At 41.7% G+C, this 22,299-nt stretch overlaps 1 long non-coding RNA gene across 1 annotated transcript in view; it reads right to left on the bottom strand.

The window, feature by feature from the left end:
• The window catches only part of LOC129625517 (uncharacterized), a 65,479-nt gene that overhangs the window by 18,773 nt on the left and 24,407 nt on the right, over positions 1-22,299 (bottom strand). The gene's annotated exons all lie outside the window — the stretch shown is intronic.

Below are 22,299 nucleotides of genomic sequence, written 5' to 3'. Positions count from 1 at the left end.
CTGACTCCTGTTTCCATGTCATCCCTCCCTCCTTTGGACCCATCACGCCTTGTGATGGCATTTTGCATGTTCTGACTTTTATTGTAAATATTAATGTGTTTAGTGTTGCTTCCCCTCCCACCCCAGGCAAGGTTTGAAGCTCCTAGAGGGCAGGAACCAGGTCTCAACCACATTAGCCTCTCAGCCTAGCTTACTGCAGTGTCATTCAATGGTTATTTGGAGACTTACTTGACTGAAAAACTGGGACTCTTTTCTTTCAATGGCTTCCAGAGTAAATCACCAACCTCCTCCAAATTCCCACGGGCATCCCAACACCACCCAATACACGGGAAGTTGGAGTGAAAGGAGTCAGTGATCTTAACTGACTTGAGTTCAAATATCTTACTGTTAGCAAAATTTTTAAAAATGAGCACATTGTAAGGGCCCTTCCCAGCACTGTGGAAGGAGACACTGCAAGTGAGGGGCTCTCAGCTTCATCAGCTTCTTGGCAATTTACCTCTGTATCTAGGCATCACTCAGGTATGAAGTCTTTAATGTGATTGTGCACAGAGAGCTGACCCGAGAGATACATGCTCCGTGCTAATGAGGGCTCCAGGGCCAGCTGGCACTCTCTTCACTCAGGCATCCCCATGGATAATGAGAGCCTTATTCTACATTTTTTCTTTAATCTGGGTTTTTTAATTTTGCAGATTCACCATGGGAAACAGTTTGGTAGTTTCTCAAAAAGCAAAGTGTAGAATTACTGTATGACCTAGCAATTCCACTCTTCAGTATATACCCCAAAATAATTGAAAAGTAGGAACTGGAAGAGATACTTATACAGCCATGTTCATAGAAGCATTACTCACAAATGTAGCCAAAAGGCAGAAGCAACCTAATGACCTTCAGCAAATGAATGAATAAACAATATGTATGCCTATGGTGGAATATTATGCAGCCATAAAAAAGAATGCTTTGATGCATGATACAACATGGATAGACCTTAAAAATATTATGCTATGTAAAATAAGACACAAGAGGACACATATTTTGTAATTCCACTTACATGAAATATCTAGAACAGGAAAATTCTTAGAGACAGCAAATAGATTAGTGTTTATGAAGGATTGAAAGAAGAGGGAAGAGGAAATTATGATTTCATTGTTTTGAGAAGTTCTGTTTGGGATGATGAAAAAGTTTGGGAAATATATTGTGATAATGGCTTACAACGCTGTGAATGTAATTAATGCCATGAAATTGTACTCTTAAAAATTATTAAAATGGTAAATTTGTGCTATGTATATTTTGTCCCAATAAAAATACAAAAGTGAGGTAATATCTGATCATCAGAAATGAATTTGTTCAGATCAGGTTATTCATGTGTTAAGAAATATCTGGCAGAATCTTTTGCATGAAAGTATTTATCTAAAATGATTGCAATCTCTGGAATAAGAACTCTGTAGAGCTCATATACAAAAAATTCTTGCTAAGCCAAATAAAATTGATATTAAGCTGATGTCCATTCTCCAGTCCTCCCTCCATTTGTCAACAATCAACCGTGGATGAATTCAATGGCAGTGAAGACACAGGTTTTGAGAAACAGTGTGGCTTGTGTTTGTTTGCCAATGTTGTCTTCAAAAAAAGACAAACTTACTTGGTGGTGATGTGCCTAGACTAATTTCTTTCAGACCCTGAACTCCCTGAAATCTGTTTAATATAACTCCTTGGCTATCTGTATAGACCCTGACAGCTGGCTGGAGGCGAGGGGTAACTGGGCAGCCTCGCAGAGGTTCATCCGGAGCATAAAAGCCTTGATAAGGGAGGGGTCATTAGGTGAGCGGGAGACCACATGCCACCTAGACATCACGAGCATCCCTTTAAATGTATTTGCCGCCTCTGCCTCCCCTCCCCCATCCCGGGTTCCGTCACCCTCTCAGTTGCTTTCTCTAGGACACGTTCAGAGCCTGCATTATGTCGGATAAATAATGCTTGGTGCAGCAAAAAATCTGAGCCGGTTTAGCGCAGAGTTTTGTTTTTCATTCTATCACAATCTGAGACACTTAGGAAGGAGGCTTCTATGAACTTGATCAGGAATCTGAGGTCCATCCACTGGGGTTCCCCCATTCTCTCTGGCTTTGGGATTATCTATTGGATCCTCTGCATGTGACTAGGAGACAGGGTAGCAGGATGGTGGAGGTGGTTGAGGTGAGTTTTCTGGGTTTAGCATGGAAATGATGCATGTCTCTTCTGCCTCCAACCCACTGGCCAGGACTGAGTCACATGACCCCCACCTAGCTGCAAAGGAGTCTGGGAAATATGTTTGTCTGAGTCCTTAACAGGGTTTCCCCCAGGGGGATTTATATATATATATATATATATATAGATATATAGATATATATATCTATATAGATATATATATAGATATATATAGATATATATATATCTCCAGCCAATCATTGTTCTTCCCATCCTTTGTCCTGCTTTATCCTCACTCCACCAGGAGACCAGAATAGCCTTGCCTTCCAAGGAGAGGAAATAGAGGCACAGAAACTTTGAACTCAAGGCTCCAGCCTGGATAAAGACTGCAACCAGAAGTGCTCTTCCACTTTCCAGTGTGGGGCAAGGCCACCTTCTTCGGTGACTTGCTCTGAGCTCCAGGGTGGACTGGGACAGCCTCTGCTCAGAGGGAGACTCGCTTGGAACATCTGGGCTCCAGATGCGCTGGCTTCTTTCATGCCTCTGAGTGCAGGGGAAGGTATTGGTCTTAAGCCCTAAAATCCTGTGGAGTCTGCTTTTTGTCTCTGAGAGGTCTTCCCTCCTCTCTGCACTCTTTGAGGGCTGAATTCAGCAGAGCCAGCCTTCTTCAACAGCTGACAGGGAATTCTCAGTGGAGAACAGTTGATTTTGGACCAATTCCTGCTGTCAGTCCTGCAAAGCCCAAGCTTCCTGACCTATAGGGCATGCTGACAACCCCATCTGTGTTTGCAGTTAGTTATCGGGGGGGCTTCATTGTAAAAAGTTTGTCGAAAGTTAAGCTGGATGGTGCGCAGAAAAAGATGCATTCATCAGGCTGATTCTTCCACTCTCTGCCCTCTTTCTTGTGGCTTTGTTGACAGACCCACACAATGTGTGTTGCCAAGATATGAAGACACAATCCACAAAAAATACCTTTTGCCTCCTCTCTGTGTAGGTTTCCATCCATGCATCTATCTTGGCATTTTATTTCTCATGAAAGTGATTCTAAGGTTGAGGTTTACCTCTACTGCATGATCTCTTAATTCATAATATGAATAACAATGTGGAGAGGTAAGTCGAGTCATAAATGGTCACTCATAATGGGATTTGGGGAAATGAAAGTGCATTGTGTGTGGCTTTAACTTTTTAAAGTTGAGATCAATACGATCACACCTTCAAACTTTTCTCCCAATGTAGTTTTTGCCATACAGCCCTGAACTGGATGGATGGTGTGCTGACTGCCAGAGGGGTTTTTTATGTTTGCACATAGCTCACTACAAAAGATACTTTACAAAAACTGTGAGGAAAGTAAATATTTGTTACATTAATACAATATATAAGAGCAGAGAGGCTCAATAATACACTTGCTTTAAGATAAGGGAATACACATGGTGGTCCAGTGGTTAAGACTCTGTACTTCCACTGCAGGGACACTATTTCAGTCTCTGTTCAGGGAACTAAGATCTCTGCATGCCAAGGGGCCAAATATATTTTTTTCTCTTGAGCTGAATAAAAATGGATATACAACATATTAACCAAAGATTAGGGAATATAGCTATCACCTGTTCAGGTGAGAGGTCCGAGATCTGTGTTTTGTTTTGTTTCTCACTATTTGTGAGAATTTACTGAGTCAGGTTTTCTTCTTCTGTACCACAGTAGAGAAGAAAGGGATGTACTTTTGAGGGATGGTTTCAGATGCAAGGAAAAGCATTTCTGACCAAAAGTGAGGTTTACTTTCTCACACAGCAAGACATCCTGGATGTAGAGTCGTGGGAAGATTAGCATAAACAATATATTTTGCTCTGCAGTCCTCAACTGTGCCTCCTCATAGCCACAAGATGGATGCTGCAGCTCCAGACATCACATTCTCACAGAACTAAGGCCAAAGGGTGAAAGGTCTTTCCTCTTTTCAGGAAATATATTGCTTAGAATCCCCCAGCAGACTTTTACTTGTATCTCATTGGCCTAAAGGGAGTTCATGCTTATCCTTAATATAATCATTGGCAAAGTGGAATGGGATTATCATAACTGGTTTAGACCAGTGGTGGTCAAACTTCAGCATGAATTGGAATCTCCTGGGGGCTTTATTAAAAAATAAATTGCTGTGTTCCTGGGCCAAAGTTTCTGATTTACTATATTCAGAATGGAGTCTAATAAATTTGCATTTCTAATAAGTTTCCAGGTCATCCCACTGCTGCTGGTCCAGGGAATCATATTTTTGTTGGTTTAGACAGATCTTGATTCATTTTCTAGGGCTAGGGACAACTGGAGGAAAACATCAGGACCAAATTAGCCAAAGAGAACTTGTTAGGCTGGCATCCTGTCCCGTCCACTGCATGTTTTCTTGTATTTTCCCCTTCATTTTCTGGGTATACTTCTAGACTCTTTTGACCTTTTCTGGACCATTGCAGATTAGATAGCTTTATGGAAATTGTCTTTATTAATTTGATTCCTACAGCAAGTCTTTTTTCCTTTGAAACTAACATAAATTCTAAGTCCATCAGTGTGTACAGCTTAAATTATGTGGAGCTTAAATTATTTGTTTCAATATCTATTACCTTTTGACTTTCTCTGTATAGTGTCATCAGTCGTTGCATTTGTTCAATCATCCAGTTTGTTAGAACCATCTTAAGATCTTCCTTGGCTCTTACTAAGCTAAACACTTTTGAATCATCAGCAGATTCTTTCACACTATCGTTCACTTCATCCTCTAGGTCATTGACAAGTATATTGAGCTAAATTACTGGAACTACCTAAAAGTTTGTAGCAGTTATATAGAAACAGATATAAACAGATATAAACATAATTATATAGAAAGAAACTTCTCGTGCCCAAAATTCCATGTAAATGACATTTTTGAGACCACTTTGGAGATTTGGGCACTAAATGTGGAGATTTCTTGAACTTCAGGCACTAGCAGCATCTGAACAATGTACCAGGTGTGGCAGCAGCCTTCAATCCGTGTATCAGTTTCATATACTAAAAAAAGTCCGGATAGGCTTTCCTGGTGGTCCAGAGGTTAAGAATCCACTTCACACTGCAAGGGACACCAGTTCAATCTCTGGTCCAGGAAGATCCCACATGCCTCAGGGCAACTGAGTCCACGTGCCACACTACTGAGCCCACATGCAACAACTACTAAAGCCCTCGCGCCTAGAGCCTGTGCTCCACCACAAGAGAAGCCACCGCAATGAGAAGCCTGTACGCCCCAACTAGACTAGCCTCCACTCTCCAAAACTAGAGAATGCCTGACTGTAGCAAAAAAGACCCAGTGCATAAATAAATTAAATCAATATTTTTCAAAAAGAAAACACAAATCATCTGAATCTGATGATTTGTGTGTTTAAAAAAGAAGTCTGGACTTCCTGGTGGTCCAGAGGTTAAGAAACGGCCTGACAATGCAGGGGATATGGGTTCAATCCCTGGTCTGGGAGGATCCCACATGGCGAGAGGCAACTAAGCCTGTGAGCCACAACTACTGAGCTTGCATGCCTAGAGCCCATGCTCTGCAACAAGAGAAGCTACCACAACGAGAAGCCCACCCACCACAGCAAAGAGTAGCCTTTGCTTGCTGCATCTAGAAAAATCCCACCCATAGCAATGAAAGACCCAGTGTATCCAACAGAAAAAAATGTGCATGTTTGATTCCATTATTTCCTGTGCAGAGTTTGTAGCAGTTATATAGAAACAGATATAAACATAATTATACAGAAAGAAACTTCTCCTGCCCAAAATTCCATGTAAATGACATTTTTGAGACCCACTTTGGAGATTTGGGCACTAAATGTGGAGATTTCTTTCTAGAGACACTCTCTCAATCCCATGCCTAAAGATCTAGCTAGCTGATACCAAATTCCATTAGAAAGTCACTCTTTGGAGTAAACAAGCATCTCATTTAAAATAAGTGTCTCTTGAAAGGTTAAGGTTAAGAGAGCTAACTCTGGACATATATACAAACCTGAGTGAGAGTCCATTTAGTAATCCTCATTCCTCCCCACTGTGATCTCTATGCTGAGGGATGAAGGATGGAGGCAAGGAATGGACTGACTTGGGAATTCAGGCAAGCAAACTTCTCTGGGAAGGGATTCCCAGTGGGCCCTGGGCAGCCAGGGTGTGATGGGGGAACTGGGTGTGATGCTTGTAAGGGAAAAGGTCCCAGAAGGGAGCAGTGGGGGTAGAAGTGGGAACACATGTCTTTCACAGTTTGAGTCAAGATAGCCCTGTTTAGTCACAAAATGTACATCTTAATAAAGAGTCCTGGGATGTTCTTATTAGAGGAATGTTAATTCCTGAACTCCAGGCCAGCCTTTTTTCCCCTCACTTTCTGGCCAGAACACATTGATGGGGCCCATGTCTGTTTTTAAAGCCTCATCTTAGTCCTTATCTCAACCAAGCCCCACAGGACTGGAATCCAAAATGAAGAAACTAAGTTAAGAGGAATTTTTAGTTGATTCACCAAAGGCCATATGGTTAATACCAAGCTTTGGTGGTCAGTGCTGCTTCTATCACACCATGTGGTCTATAGGATCAGGGCTGCTCTGGGTGGTTGTGCAGCCTGTGCACGCACCAAGGCACCCAGCTGACGGGTGACAGAGCAGCAGGAACCAGGAGTCCTTTTGTAAGTAACAAAAAAGTCTCAAATGTACTAGCTTTATTGTTGCTGTTGTTCAGTCACTAAATCATGTCTGACTCTTTGTGACCCCATGGATTGCAGCACGCCAGGCTTCCTGTCCTTCACTATCTCGTGAAGTTTGTTCAAACTCACATCCATTGAGTCGGTGATGCTATCTAACCATCTCATCCTATGCTGTTCCCTTTTCCTCCTGCCTTCTACCTTTCCCAACATCATGGTCTTTTCCAACAAGTTGGCTCCTCGCATCAGGTGGCCAAAGTATTGGAACTTCAGCTTCAGCATCAGTCTTTCCAATGAATATTCAGGGTTAATTTCCTTTAGGATTGACTGATTTGATCTCCTTGCAGTCCAAGGGACTCTCAAGAGTCTTTTCCAGAACCACAGTTTAAAAGCATCAATTTTTCAGTGCGCAGCCTTCTCCATGGTTCAACTCTCACATCCATACACGACTACTAGAAAAACCATAGCTTTGACCATATAGACCTTAGTCAGCAAAGTGATGTCTATGCTTTTTAATACTCTGCCTAGGTTTGTTATAGCTTTCCTTCCAAGGAGCAAGCATCTTTTAATTTCATGGTTGTAGTCACTGTCTGCAGAGATTTTGGAGCCCAAGAAAATAAAATCTGTCACAGTTCCCAATTTTTCCCCTTTCTAGTAACCCTTAATAGGCCAGAATTCTTATATTTATATTTTGTAAAATTGGTGCCTCTAAGGCAGGTTCTAGGCATAAGGAGAATTGGATTTCTCAGCATCTTCCTGAGTGGTTATTCCGTTTCAGTCTTGCCTCCCTCAGTCTCAGAGGCACTGCATGTCACTTCAGCAAGACCTGTGCTTTAACAGCTTTATAGCCTTACAGCTTAGAGACTGAGGTACAATGACCTAACAATATACTATATGTTTTTAAAGTATACAATGTGAAATGTTGACATGCGTGTGCACCCATGAAACCACCCCACAAAGTGACTGACATGTCCACCCCTCCAAAACCTTCCACCTGCCCTTTGTAAGCACTCCCATTCCTTCCTCCTCATCCAGGAAACCACCCATCACCTTTCTGTCCCCACAGTTCAGTTTACATTTTCTAGTATGGTATCCATGGAGTCACATAGTCTGTACTAATTGTTGTTTGGCTTCTTCACCAGCATGATTATTTCAGGCTTTATCCAGGTCCTTCCATGTATCAGTGGGGGCTTCCCTGGTGGCTCAAACAGCAAAGAATCTGCCTGCAATGCAGGTGACCCAAGTTCAGTCCCTGGGTTGGGAAGATCCCCTGGGGAAAGAAATGGCAACCCACTCCAATATTCTTGCCTGGAGACTTCCATGGACAGAGGAGTCTGGTGGGCTACAGTCCATACAGTCGAAAAGAGTCAGACATGACTGAGTGACTAACACTTACTTACTTCCATGTATCAATAGTTCATTCCTTTCTTACTACTAAGTAGTATTCCATTGTATGTATATGCCACCATTTGTTTATCCATTCACCTGATGATGAACATTTGGCTTGTTTTTAGTTCTATTTTAATTCATTAATTTATTTTAATTAATTAATTTTGGCCATTACAAACAAGGCTGCTAAAAATATTTCTACACAACTCTTTGCATGGACATAGGCATTTATTTCACTTGGGTATATCTCTAGATGAAATAAATGCCTATGGCCATAGAAAGATGAGAATCTGCCTGCGAATGTAGGAGGCACGGGTTTGATCCCTGGCTTGGAAAGATCCCCTGGAGAAGGAAATAGCAACCCACTCCGGTATTCTTATCTGGGATATCCATGGACAGAGGAGCCTGGCAGGCTACAGTCCATGGGGTTGCAGAAGAGTTGGACATGACTTGCAACTAAACAACACCAACAATATATCTAGAAGTAGAAAGCCTGGGTCTTATAAAGTGCTTGTTTAACAATTTAAGAAGGTGTCAAACTTTTTCTGGGTATTTGTGCCATTGTACGTCCCCACCAGCAGTGTGTCAGAGGTCTAGTTCATTTACATCTTAACCAACAATTCATAGAGTCAGTCTTTTTAAGTATAGATATACTAATAGGCCTACAAGCGTTATCTCTCTGTGGTTTTAAAATGCATTTCCATAGTGCATAATGATGTTGAGTATCTTGTCATGCGTTTGCTTTTTTTGATAAACTGCATGTTCAAATCTTCTGCTCATTCAAACAATACAGTTGTTTGTTTCCTTTTTGCTGAGCTTAAAGTGAAAAGTGAAATGGCTCAGTCATGTCCGACTCTTTGTGACGCCATGGACTGTAGCCTACCAGGCTTCTCAGTCCATGGGATCTTCCAGGCAAGAGTACCAGAGTGGGTTGCCATTTCCTTATCCAGGGGATCTTCCCGACCCAGGGATTGAACCCAGGTCTCCCGCATTGCAGGCACACACTTTACCCTCTGAGCCATGAGGGAAGTCCATTGCTGAGCTTAGGGAGTTATTAATATGTTGTGGATATCAGTTCTTTATCAGATATGTGATTTATAAGCATTTTCTTCTGCTCTGTGACTTATCTATTTTTTAACAGTGTCCTTTGAACAATGTTTCTTAATTTTGATGCAGTCCAATATCAATTTTATATATGTGGTATTCTTTTGCTGTTGAATGTAAAAAAACTCTACCTAACCTGAGATAACAAAGATTTTCTCCTGTGCTTTCTTCTAGAAATTTTGTAATTTTAGTTTTTATGGCTAAATCTCCAATCCGTTTTGACTTACTTTTTGTGGAAGTGGCAGGATTGGACTGGAATTATTTTTTTGCATAAGAATATCCAATTGTTTTATCTCTGCTAGTTAAAAACATTATATTTTCTTTCCTGAATTAACTTTACACCTGTGTAAAAAAAATCAATTGACCTTATCGATGTGAGTTTATTTCTGGACTCCTTTTCTATTGATCTTATTGTCTATCTTGACACCAATATCATAGTATTGTAATTATTCTTTTCTGTTCCATTGATCTATTTATCTATCTTCATGCCAATAACACAGTATCTTAATTACTGCACTTTTATAATAAATATCAAAATAAGGTAGCGTGCAATCTTTCCTCCTATTTTTCAAAATTGTTTTATTTCCCTAGGTTCTTTGTATTTCCAAGTGAATTTTAGCATCAGTTGGCCAAATTATACAAAAAGGATTCTGACTGGGAATCCGCTTTTTTTCCCCACAGATTAATTTGGGGAAAATTTGATATATTTGCTATGTTGAGTCATCTGACTCATGAAACTGGTAAATTACTCCATTTATTTAGGTCTTTCATTTTTCTCAGCAATGTTTTCTAGTTTGAAGTGTGAAATTCTTAATCATCTTTTCCAGATTTATCCCTAGGAATTTAACATTTTAATGCTATTGTAAATGGAATTTTTAAAAATATCAATAATGAATCGTTCATTAGTAGTACTTAGTAATAACAGATTTTTGTATATTGATCTTACATCCTACAACCTTCCTAAAGTAACTTATTAGTTCTTTAGGGTTTTGTTTTTTTTTCTTTTTGTAAGATTTTCTACATAGATGATAATGTCATTAATGCTTACTTCTTTTCCAATTGTAATGCCATTTTTTTCTTTTTCTTGCCTTACTGATTGATCTGGTTAGAACCTCCATGGACGATACTGAATAGAAGTGGTGAGTGAACATCCTTATCTTGTTTCTAATCTTCAGGGGAACGTATTCAGTCCTTTGTCATACCTATGAGGGTAGCTACGCATTTTGGATAACCTTTATCAAGTAGAGGAATTCCCTTCAATGCTTAGTTTGCTGAATTGCCAATTACACATATATTAGACCACTTGAAGTTGTCCCAGCGTGCACAAATACTGTATATTGTTTCCAGTCTGTCTTCTTTCCAAATTTCATTGTATTTACTTTCTATTGTTACATCTTCAAATTCACTAATCTTTTCCTCTGCAATGTCTAATCTATTTTAATCCCAGAATGGGAAAGACTAGACATCTCTTCAAGAAAATTAGAGATACCAAGGGAACATTTCATGCAAAGATGGGCTCAATAAAGGACAGAAATTGTAGGGCCCTAACAGAAGCAGGAGATATTAAGAAGAGGCGGCAAGAATACACAGAAGAACTGTACAAAAAAAGATCTTCACGACCCAGATAATCACGATGGTGTGATCATCCACCTAGAGCCAGACATCCTGGAATGTGAAGTCAAGTGGGCCTTAGGAAGCATCACTATGAACAAAGCTAGTAGAGGTGATGGAATTCCAGTTGAGCTATTTCAAATCATGAAAGATGACGCTGTGAAAGTGCTGCACTCAATATGCCAGCAAATTTGGAAAACTCAGCAGTGGCCACTGGACTGGAAAAAGTCAGTTTTCATTCCAATCCCAAAGAAAGGCAATGCCAGAGAATGCTTAAACTACCGCACAATTGCACTCATCTCACACACTAGTAAAGTGATGCTTAAAATTCTCCAAGCCAGGCTTCAGCAATACGTGAACCGTGAACTTCCAGACGTTCAGGCTGGTTTTAGAAAAGGCAGAGGAACCAGAGATCAAATTGCCAACATCTGCTAGATCATCGAAAAAGCAAGAGAATTCCAGGAAAACATCTATTTATGCCTTATTGACTATGCCAAAGCCTTTGACTGTGTGGATCACAATAAACTGTGGAAAATTCTGAAAGAGATGGGAATACCAGACCACCTGACCTGCCTCTTGAGAAACCTATATGCAGGTCAGGAAGCAAGAGTTAGAACTGGACATGGAACAACAGACTGGTCCCAAATAGGAAAAGGAGTATGTCAAGGCTGTATATTGTCACCCTGCTTATTTAACTTATATGCAGAGTACATCATGTGAAATACTGGGCTGGAGGAAGCACAAACTGGAATCAAGATTGCTGGGAGAAATATCAATAACCTCAGATATGCAGATGACACCACTCTTATGGCAGAAAATGAAAAAGAACTAAAGAGCCTCTTGATGAAAGTGAAAGAGGAGAGTGAAAAAGTTGGCTTAAAGCTCAGCATTCAGAAAACGAAGATAATGGCATCTGGTCTCATCACTTCATGGCAAATAGATGGGGAAACAGCGCAAACAACGGCTGACTTTATTTTGGGGGGCTCCAAAATCACTGCAGATGGTGACTGCAGCCATGAAATTAAAAGACGCTTACTCCTTGGAAGGAAAGTTATGACCAACCTAGACAGCATATTGAAAAGCAGAGACATTACTTTGCCAACAAAGGTCCGTTTAGTCAAGACTATGGTTTTTCCAGTGGTCATGTATGGATGTGAGAATTGGACTATAAAGAAAGCTGAGCGCTGAAGAATTGATGCTTTTGATCTGTGGTGTTGGAGAAGACTCTTGGGAGTCCCTTGGACTTTGAGGAGATCCAGCCAGTCCATTCTAAAGGAGATCAGTCCTGGGTGTTCATTGGAAGGACTGATGTTGCAGCTGAAACTCCAATACTTTAGCCACCTGATGCGAAGAGCTGACTCATTTAAAAAGACCCTGATGCTGCTGGGAGATTGAGGGCAGGAGGAGAAGGGTGACGACAGAGGATGAGATGGTTGGATGGCATCACCGACTCGATGGACATGAGTTTGGGTGGACTCCAGGAGTTGGTGATGGACAGGGAGGCCTGGTGTGCTGTGGATTATGGGGTCTCAGAGTCAGACATGACTGAGCGACTAAACTGAACTGAACTGCGTTTCTAGTCTCAAATACTGTAGTCTTCATAGAATTTCAGTTTGTATATCTTCTTTAAAAAAATATTTATTTGGCTGCATTGGGTCTTAGCTGTGGCACATGGGATCTTTAGTTATGTCATGCAAACTCTTAGTTGTGGTTTGTGGGATCTAGTTCCCTGACCTGGTACTGAACCCAGGCTCCCTGCATTGGGAGCATGGAGTCTTAGCTACTGGACCACCAGAGAAGTCCCTGTATCTTATATTTTCCAAGTCTCTGCTAATTATGGATGATATTTCCTTCAATTTCTTGAACGTATTGAAAACAGATATGCTATGCTAATGTTAAGTCACTTCAGTCGTGTCCGACTCTGTGCGACCCCATAGACGGCAGCCCACCAGGCTCCCCCATCCCTGGGATTCTCCAGGCAAGAACACTGGAGTGGGTTGCCATTTCCTTCTCCAATGCATGAAAGTGAAAAGTGAAAGTGAAGTTGCTGAGTCATGTCCAACTCTTAGCGACCCCATGGATTGCAGCCTAACAGGCTCCTCTGTCCATGGGATTTTCCAAGCAAGAGTACTGGAGTAGGGTGCCATTGCCTTCTCTGAAATCAGATATAATAACTATTAAAGATCTTTAGTAATTCCAACATCTATGTCATTTCCATAGATATCTGTGTGTCAGTTTCCATGAGCTTATTTCTTCCTTTGATTATGGGTAAAAATTTTCTGTTGCTCTGCATGCCTCATAATCTAGATTGGATACCAGACACTGTGAATTTTACCCTGTGGGGTGCTATCTATTTTCTTATTCCTAGAACTATTCTTGAACCCTATTCTGGAGCACAGTTAAATTACCTGAAAATGGTTCAGTTTTCAAGTTTGCTTTTAAGGTTTGTTAGGCAGAAACAGGGGTTTCCCTGGTGGCTCAGTGGCAAAGATTCTGGCTGCAGTGCAGGAGCCGCAGGAGACACGAGTTTGTTCCCTGGGTTGGGAAGATCCCCTGGAGGAGGGCATGGCAACCCAGTCCAGTATTCTTGCCTGGAGAATCTCATGGACAGAGGGGCCTGGTGGGCTACAGTCCATAGGGTTGCAAAGAGTTGGACATGACTGAAGAGACTTAACGCACACACACATAGGCAGAACCAGAGAGAATGGAGCCCAGGTCTAATTTCACCTCATCACCAAGGCAAACACTTTTGGAACCTCCGCTCACAGCTCCATTGATTACGCCTCTTTTGCTCTGGTCTTGTGTGATCTCTGGAAAATGGTTAGTTTCATCTCTTGGGTGCTTCTTCCCCCAGCCTCAGGAGTTTCCACATACACATTTGCTGATAGGCTGTCAGAGGAAGCCTCAGGGAATATCCTCAGGATACTTTTGGAGACTTTCGTCATATGACTCTCCCTCCCAGAGGAGGGAGCCAACTCCAGCCATCTTGGTCTCCCCAGACTCTCAGCTCTGTCTCGTCAACTCAGGGAGACCACTGGGATCTGCCTGGGTTTCCCTCCCTGGCCCACCCTTGGAAACCCTGCTGTAGGGCTGGGGGAGTTAGACGGCCCCTGGCTTATATCTCATCTCTCAAGGATCACTGTCCTTTCCTACTTGATGTCCAATGCCTTTCAAACTCTTGTTTCATATGCACTACCTTTGTTACCAGCTATTTTAGACAAGAGGGCAAATCTGGCCCTTGTTACTCCATCTTGTCTGCCCTGTTTTTAAAACTTTTGCCTTAAATCAAAAGTCACCAGGTTCAGATGCCTCTTTTTTAGAGCCTCTTCCCTGTCTAATTTAGCAATTAGTCTAAGCAAGGAGCTAGGGTCTGTGATTAAGAGCAGAAACACTGAGGTTGCACAGCCTAAAGTTTGATATTATTTCATTCTTAATGGTTTGACCTTGAGCAAGTTACTCACTCTCTTCAAGCCCCAGTCTCCTCCTTTATAGTCAGGAAAAGTACCATGAGGGTTACTTTTATGTGTCAGCCTGGCTACGGTGCTCAGGTATTCGGTCAAACATTAGTCTAGATGTTGCTGTGAGGATATTTTGGAATATGATTAACACTTACAATCAGTTGACTTGAAAGGGAGATTACCCTTGATAATGTGGGTGGGCCTCATCCAATCAGTTGAAGCAAACGTCGAGGTTTCTGGAAGAAGAAGAAATTTGCCTCAAGACCCTAACCCACAAATCTTTCCAGGATTTCTGTTCTTCCAGCCTGCCCTGTGGATTTTGGACTCAAGATTGCAAAGTAACTGTTGCTTGAGCTTCCAGCCTAACCTACCAGCTTCCCAGTAAATGTCGTATTCACTCATCTCCACAACCATGAACCCATTCCTTCAATGAATCTCTCTAAGCAAGACACTTGTTGATCAATTATTTTGTTCTCTGTATCTTTCCCATATTCCCCCATCATGTAATTGTGTTTTTGTTTGTATATTTATATTTATTTGGCTGTGCCGGATATTAGCTGTGGCATGCAGGATCTTTCGGAGAAGGCAATGGCACCCCACTCCAGTACTCTTGCCTGGAAAATCCCATGGACGGAGGAGCCTAGTAGGCTGCAGCCCATGAGGTCACTAAGAGTCAGATACGACTGAGCGACTTCACTTTCACTTTTCACTTTCATGCATTGGAAAAGTAAATTGCAACCCACTCCAGTGTTCTTGCCTGGAGAATCCCAGGGACAGGGGAGCCTGGTGGGCTGCCATCTATGGGGTCGCACAGAGTCGGACACGACTGAAGCTACTTAGCAGCAGCAGCAGCAGGATCTTTAGTAGAGGCATGCAAACTCTTAGTTGTGGCATGTGTGATCTACTTCTCCAACCAGGGATTGAATCTGGACCCCCTGCATTAGAAGCACGGAGTCTTAGCTACTGGACCACCAGGAAAGTTTCCGCATGTATTTGTTTTTAAAATACACATTGCCCACAGCTCAGCTATGTGTGTGATTTCACTTTATCATCACAGAGGGCTATCTGCCATAAGCTACGATGCATAAGGCAATATAAGTAGTCATGTATGGATGTGAGAGTTGGTCCATAAAGAAAGCTGAGTGCCAAAGAACTGATGCTTTCTAACTGTGGTGCTGAAGAAGACTCTTGAGAGTCCCTTGGACAGCAAGGAGATCAAATCAGTCAATCCTAAAGGAAATTAGCTCTGAATATTCATTGCAAGGACTGGTGCTGAAGCTGAAGTTCCAAAACTTTGGTCACCTGATGAGAAGAGCTGACTCACTGGAAAAGACCCTGATGTGGGGAAGGATTGAGGGCAAGAGGAGAAGGGGGCGACAGAGGACGAGATGGTTGGATGGTATCATTGACTCAACAGACATGCGTTTGAGCAAACTCCGGGAGATCGTGAAGGACAGGGAAGCCTGGGGTGTTGCAGTTCACGGGGTTGTGAAGAGTCGGACATAACTTAGAGACTGAACAACAAAATAAGGCAACATTTCAGAATGAAATAAATCTTCTCTGTAAGTACATCAATTCAGATATTAAACAAATACATGGATGCAGGTTCAGCAGTGGAGGCCTGTTGGGCAAGAGCCTGACACTGTTTTCCTCCCAAATTTTTGCCCTGAATTCCCGTGAAGGGCTCCCCTAAAATTCCCTTCCATTCCACTTCCTCCCTTCACAGAGACAACCACTGAGGCCATGACAAACTCAAGAGTCAGACTCAGGAAACTGAAGTTAGAAGAACCCAGGCATTGGCCGAGTGAGGCTGGACTCGTAACCTGAAGGAAAGCTCAAACTCCCAATCTTTATACTGAAAAATCCAGGGCAGTCGATAAACATCAGCTTGATGCACACTTAGCAAAGCGGGATGAAACTGACTTTCTACTGTGGGCCCTGGAGGATTCAGAGACTAAGAGGCATCTTTTAAACCAGGAGAATATCCTTTTGCTGAAAATATTTGAGTATTTCTTCCTCTTACAGTACCATTTACACCAGCGGTCCCCAAACTCTGTGATCTAATGCCTGATGATCTGAGGTGGAGCTGATGTAATAATAAAAGAAATAAAGTGCACAATAAATGAAATACTCTTGAACCATCCCAAAACCATCCCCCTTCCATGGAAAAATTGTCTTCCAGGAAACCAATCCCTGGTGCAAATAAGGTTGGGGACGGCTGATACACCATCATCATAGCCATCAAAGACCTGGTGTTTCTGGCAATGTGTTTTCACTATTACACATCTATACAGAGTTCAAATGGGATTTGAAATCAGGCAGAACATCTGTGCAGACCTTCACTCTATCAACCTCTTTGCTCGGGTCCATGTATGTATTAACAGTTATAGAAAAAGTAACAAATAATGGATGAGCTCTTTCCACTTCTCATAGACAGAGAGATTTAAGCAACAGAAGAAAAGACAATCGTATTTATCTAAGTACCCACATATAATATGTGGCAAAGAGGACTAAATGGAGAATAATAATAGGAACACATGAGATATTTTAATTTATCCAGTGTTCTTTTTCTTTTTGCAGTGGACTTAGGAAACTGAAATGTGTAAGTCAAAGCAGATGGAGTTTTAAGTCCTATGATATTTGGACATGTAACGATTTTAGTCAGATAAAAATTTAAATTTCTTGTTTTGGAAAGAGATAAGACAATGGGATAAAGAGAAGAGACACTCCTGTCCTCTGAGGATGAATTTTAAAATGGTGTTTGATTTGCTCATTGAACCTTCGAGATTTGATTCATGTTATGGAACTGGCACAAATAAACACTAAATGAGGTATTTTCGAATAAATGTAACGTTGAAAGCTCTGGTCGAGGGAACTATACTGTAAATCATTTCGTAAATCTCCTTTCTCAGAAACTCTGGACTTTATGCTTTTATTGTTTTTTTCCTGCCAGTTTTTAGTCTCCTTCACTGAGTCATTATGACTGTTCAAAAGAAAGCCAGAATTCATGCAAAAGCATATAAAAGAAGACTCGATTAGTTTTGAAATTATAGACACTCCAGGAAACAGTGAAGTTAGCACACCTGTATAAAACATACTTGGAGCACTTTAATATTTAATGAAAAATATATTCCACTGAGTGTTAACCCTGAACAACATGACCTAGAAACCCATTAATAGTTTTGCAGCTTATTGGAAGACTGAGATTTTACTATTCCCACTCTAGCTGAGCATTATATGAAAATGCTTATAAATCTCAACAACTCACCCTGAAGTTTGCCAAATTACTCCCCCCTCCCCATCAGTGGAATGTACCATCACACAAAAATATAAAAATTTCAGCAACATCTACAGAGACACTCCAAATTACTCAGGCATTAAATCATCTAATATGAGATGGATCTATGACCACGATGGGAAGAGTCCCTGAAGAGGACAAAATATTTGTTTAAAGGGCCAGTGGATCATGGGACACATTGTGGGTTTGTAATATGTTCAGTAAATTGTTATGTTCCCACTTCAGTGAGAGAGAAGTCCACTACTTCCTCTGAACTGAATTTTGGTTGTTCAACAAAACCAAGTATTATCCTATACGAAGAAATAAGCTCACAAATAGTGATACAGACTGTGGGTTTCTCCCTCCTCCCTGTGAAACTTCTCTGGAATTTCCTGCCTCTCTTTCATGCAAGAGATTTCTTTTTTCCATCCTTCTAAGGCTGATTGGCTTGTATCATTGTGAAACAAGGATTTTTCTTTCAAAATATCAGATTGAAAAATTCTCAGCCTGGCGTTGTCTCATAAAGATTATGCTCTGATTAAAACCAGACCTGGCTTGTAGATCTGCTTTCATTTTTTTTCCCCTGAAACACAAACAAGAGAAATTTTAATAAAAACATTCCACTTCCCACCAGAGACGCTGAGAATGGTAATCCAGGTATTACCCTATCTGCAAATATGCATCCAACACGCAGGGCCTGCATGGAAGTATTTTAAAGGCTTAACCCAAGATTTTCATATTAAGAATGGAATGTAGTATCTTTTGATTCCTTAAATCCCCAATTTTGAAGAAAGGCACCTTTTAAAATGATCTGAGTGATGGCCTGGGACTGTTAACAGGTATTCTTAACAATATAATGAACTCACCTGTTTCCTTTTCCCAGTGCTTTTTAAAAGTGAGGAGACAGAACCCAAAGATGCCTGAGAAAAGATGTTCACTGCAGCGTTGTTTATAACAGCTGCCAGCTGCATGTAGTCTGCTGCTGCTGCTAAGTCACTTCAGTCGTGTCCGACTCTGTGCGACCCCATAGATGGCAGCCCACCAGGCTCCCCCGACCCTGAGATTCTCCAGGCAAGAACACTGGAGTGGGTTGCCATTTCCTTCTCCAATGCATGAAAGTGAAAAGTCAAAGTGAAGTCACTCAGTTGTGTCCGACTCTTCCAAACCCCATGGACTGCAGCCTACCAGGCTCCTCCGTCCATGGGATTTTCCAGGCAAGAGTACTGCAGTGGAGTACCATTGCCTTCTCTGCATGTAGTCTGACTGCCTATCAATACCTGACTTGGGGAGGGATGCTAATGGAGGGGCTAAGAGCAGAAGCACTGGAGACCAGCTCTGCCTGCTTATGGATTCTGGTGCCACTATTTACTAATCCTGTGACCTTGGACAAGTTACTTAAACCTTAGTTTTCTCCTCTGTAAAACTGGGATAATAACAGTAGCTAATTCTTAAGGTTGAAGTGAAGCCTGAGATAATAGTTGCTAGTATCTGTAGGATCTACAACAGTGTGCGGTACATCATAGGTTGTCAATAAATACATATTGAATAAACACAAAGAGGTTGCAAGAGTGCCCAGTGAATAGTGGGCAATCAACTGGTGGCTATTAGGTGGTATGTCCATACAATGCCATAGTAAGCAGTAATTTAAAAACATTATGTATCACTATGTAAAAATAAATTTTAAGATTTAAAATATGATATAAATAAAGAAATAAGGCTCAGTGGTAAAGAATCTGCCTGCTGATGCAGGAAATGCAGGTTCGATCTCTAGATGGGGAAGAGCCCCTAGAGAAGGAAATGGCAACTCACTCCAGTATTCTTGCCTGGGAAATCCCATGGACAGAGGAGACTGGTGGGCTACAGTCCATGGAGTCTAAAGAGTTGGACACAACTTAGAGACTAAACAACAAATAGGATGCTACACTTTCTCTAAGAAAATGGCCAAAATGTATATGTGGGCTTTGCTGGTGGCTCAGATGGTAAAGAACCTGCACATCAGTTCAGTTCAGTTCACTCAGTCATGTCCGATTCTTTGCAACCCTGTGGACTGCAGCACGTCGGGCCTCCCTGTCCATCACCAACTCCCGGAATTTACCCAAACTCATGTCCATTGAGTCGGTGATGCCATCCAACCATCTCATCCTCCGTCCTCCCCTTCTCCTCCCACCTTCAATCTTGATCAGCATCAGGGTCTTTTCCAATGAGTCAGCTCTTCATATCCGGTGGCCAAAGGATTGGAGTTTCAGCTTCAACATCAGTCCCTCCAATGAACACTCAGAACTGATTTCCTTTAGGATGGACTGGTTGGATCTCCTTGCAGTCGAAGGGACTCTCAAAAGTCTTCTCCAATGCCACAGTTCAAAAGCATCAATTCTGTGGCGCTCAGCTCTTTTTTATAGTCCAACTCTCATATCCATACATGACTACTGGAAAAACCATAGCCTTGACTAAATGGACCTTTGTTGGCAAAGTAATGTCTCTGCTTTTTAATATGTTATCTAGGTTGGTCATAACTTTCCTTCCAAGGAGTAAGCGTCTTTTAATTTCATGTGCACATTCACACACAGGACCATCTCTGGAAGCATCTTCAGGCATGGGGATATTGATCTTCCTTTGCACCCTGTTTTTGGATTGTTGGACTAGCCTAGGCGACTTTTCTGGGAAGCAGATTTTGAGCTGAGACTCTTGTGTACAGAACATCTATTTGGAGGCATGCCTGTGGAAGGGAGCAAGGGAAGCAGAACTGGAAAGGGGCAGAAGTCTGTCTGCGACAGAGTCCCAGCAAAGCCAATCCTGAAGCGTGGGGGCAGTCGGAAGCTGGATGGCCCCTCAGAGCTGCCCCAAGATGGGAGGAGGGGCCAGGCCATCATACCGCCATCCATCAGGTACCAGACGCTGGCTGGTCCTTGAAGGAAGTGGACCTGCGGTGAGGCAGTTTTCTTCAGCAGAGGCAATCCCTGAGGAAAGTGATGGTAAGGGACTTCTGGCACATTGTCAGCAGCCGGGGGAGAAGTTTCTCCTTCTTGAAGGGGGGATCAGACAGCACAGAACAGTATCCACAACACTAGCTGTTCCTTCAATAAGTGAATGACATAGAGGACAGGGATTTAATTTCCAGTCACAATAGTTTGTGGTGACCTACGGGGTGCCCGAGGGCTATTGTACTTCATACTCCGCACCACCCTGCCAAAAGTACCAGAAGTTTTAACAGTTGAATGAAGGATGGTCTAAGAGGTGCTTCTGGGAGAAATTTGTGTGTACTCACTGCCTTAAGAGGTTACTCAATAATTGTTTATTATAGACCAATAATTCAGACACACATGAATTAACTAGGGGAGAATAAGACACTGAAATTGTCCAGTTTTTCTATCTTAGCCCTTGTTAATATCAGCATGATGGACCTCCCTGGCTGTCCAGTGGTTAAGATGCTGCACTCCCAATGTAGGGGGCACAGGTTTGATCCCTGGTTGGGGAACTAAGATCCTGCATGCTGCACAGCATGGCCAAAATAAATAAATACCAGCATGAGTTTGGCATAGAGTCTCTGGACAGACAAAGGAGCATGAATATAGAGCAGTGTTCACCAAAATGGTATGTAGGTATTCCAGGGGGTACAAAAGACCCTGGCCTTCTCTTTAAGTAGGAACATTTGTTATGGAGAGGAAATTTGAGAAGTTTTACAGATACATACTTTTGTCTTTAAAAAAGGAAAAGCAAGGAAGAAAAAAAGATTTCCCCAATATTTAATAAACAGAGATTGGCCCCCTGTTCAGTTCACAAGCTAGACTGCCTCATTTCCAGCCCATTAGAAAACAGAGCCCTAACTCCACAGTAGGAAAGATAAGGACAACACTGTTCTTGCTTTCAGCAGCTTATAACACTTGCAGCGGACTCCTCAATGAACTGGAATACTAAATAATATCATTTAGTTTTAACTAAACAAATCTTCACAAAATTATGATATGGCATTGGCTGCTGACTGTTTTGGTGACATGGTACCCTGGATGGGATCCTGGAGCAGAAAAAGGGCACTGATAGAAGAACCTGAGAAATTCAAATAAAGTCTGTGGTTGATAATACTTCATTAATGCTAATGTTTTAGTTTTGATGAATTTACTCTTTATATTAGATGTTCACACTAAGGGAAGCTGCATGAAGGGTAATGGGAATTCTTCATTCTATCTTAGTGATGCTTCTGTAACTCTAAAATTCTGTTAAAAAGTTCTTACACAAAAGCTATTTGAAGTATAGTTTTTACATCTATTATTGTTAACAATAAACATTCACCTAAATGGACAGCATTCCTTAATGCAGGAGACCTGGGTTCTATCCCTTGGTCAGGAAGATCCCCTGGAGAAGGGAATGGCAACTCATTCTATTATTCTTGCCTGGAGAATTCCATGGACAGAGGAGCCTCGAGGGCTACAGTCCATGGAGTCGCAGAGTCGGACACGACTGAGCGACGAACACTTGCTATAGTAGAAGATGATAAAAACAAAATTATCATGTTTAGCAAACTATCTGAAATGAAAATGTCAGAATATATTAAAAACAACAACAACAAAAAACAACCAAGCTTCTGGTTTTGTTTGAAGTGTAGAATTGTGTGATTC

This window comes from Bubalus kerabau, chromosome 13 (genome assembly GCF_029407905.1).
Source record: "Bubalus kerabau isolate K-KA32 ecotype Philippines breed swamp buffalo chromosome 13, PCC_UOA_SB_1v2, whole genome shotgun sequence".
In the NCBI taxonomy this organism is placed as follows: Eukaryota; Metazoa; Chordata; class Mammalia; order Artiodactyla; family Bovidae; genus Bubalus; species Bubalus kerabau.
Note: the sequence above shows the minus strand (reverse complement) of the source record. Positions and strands in the feature narration are given on the sequence as shown.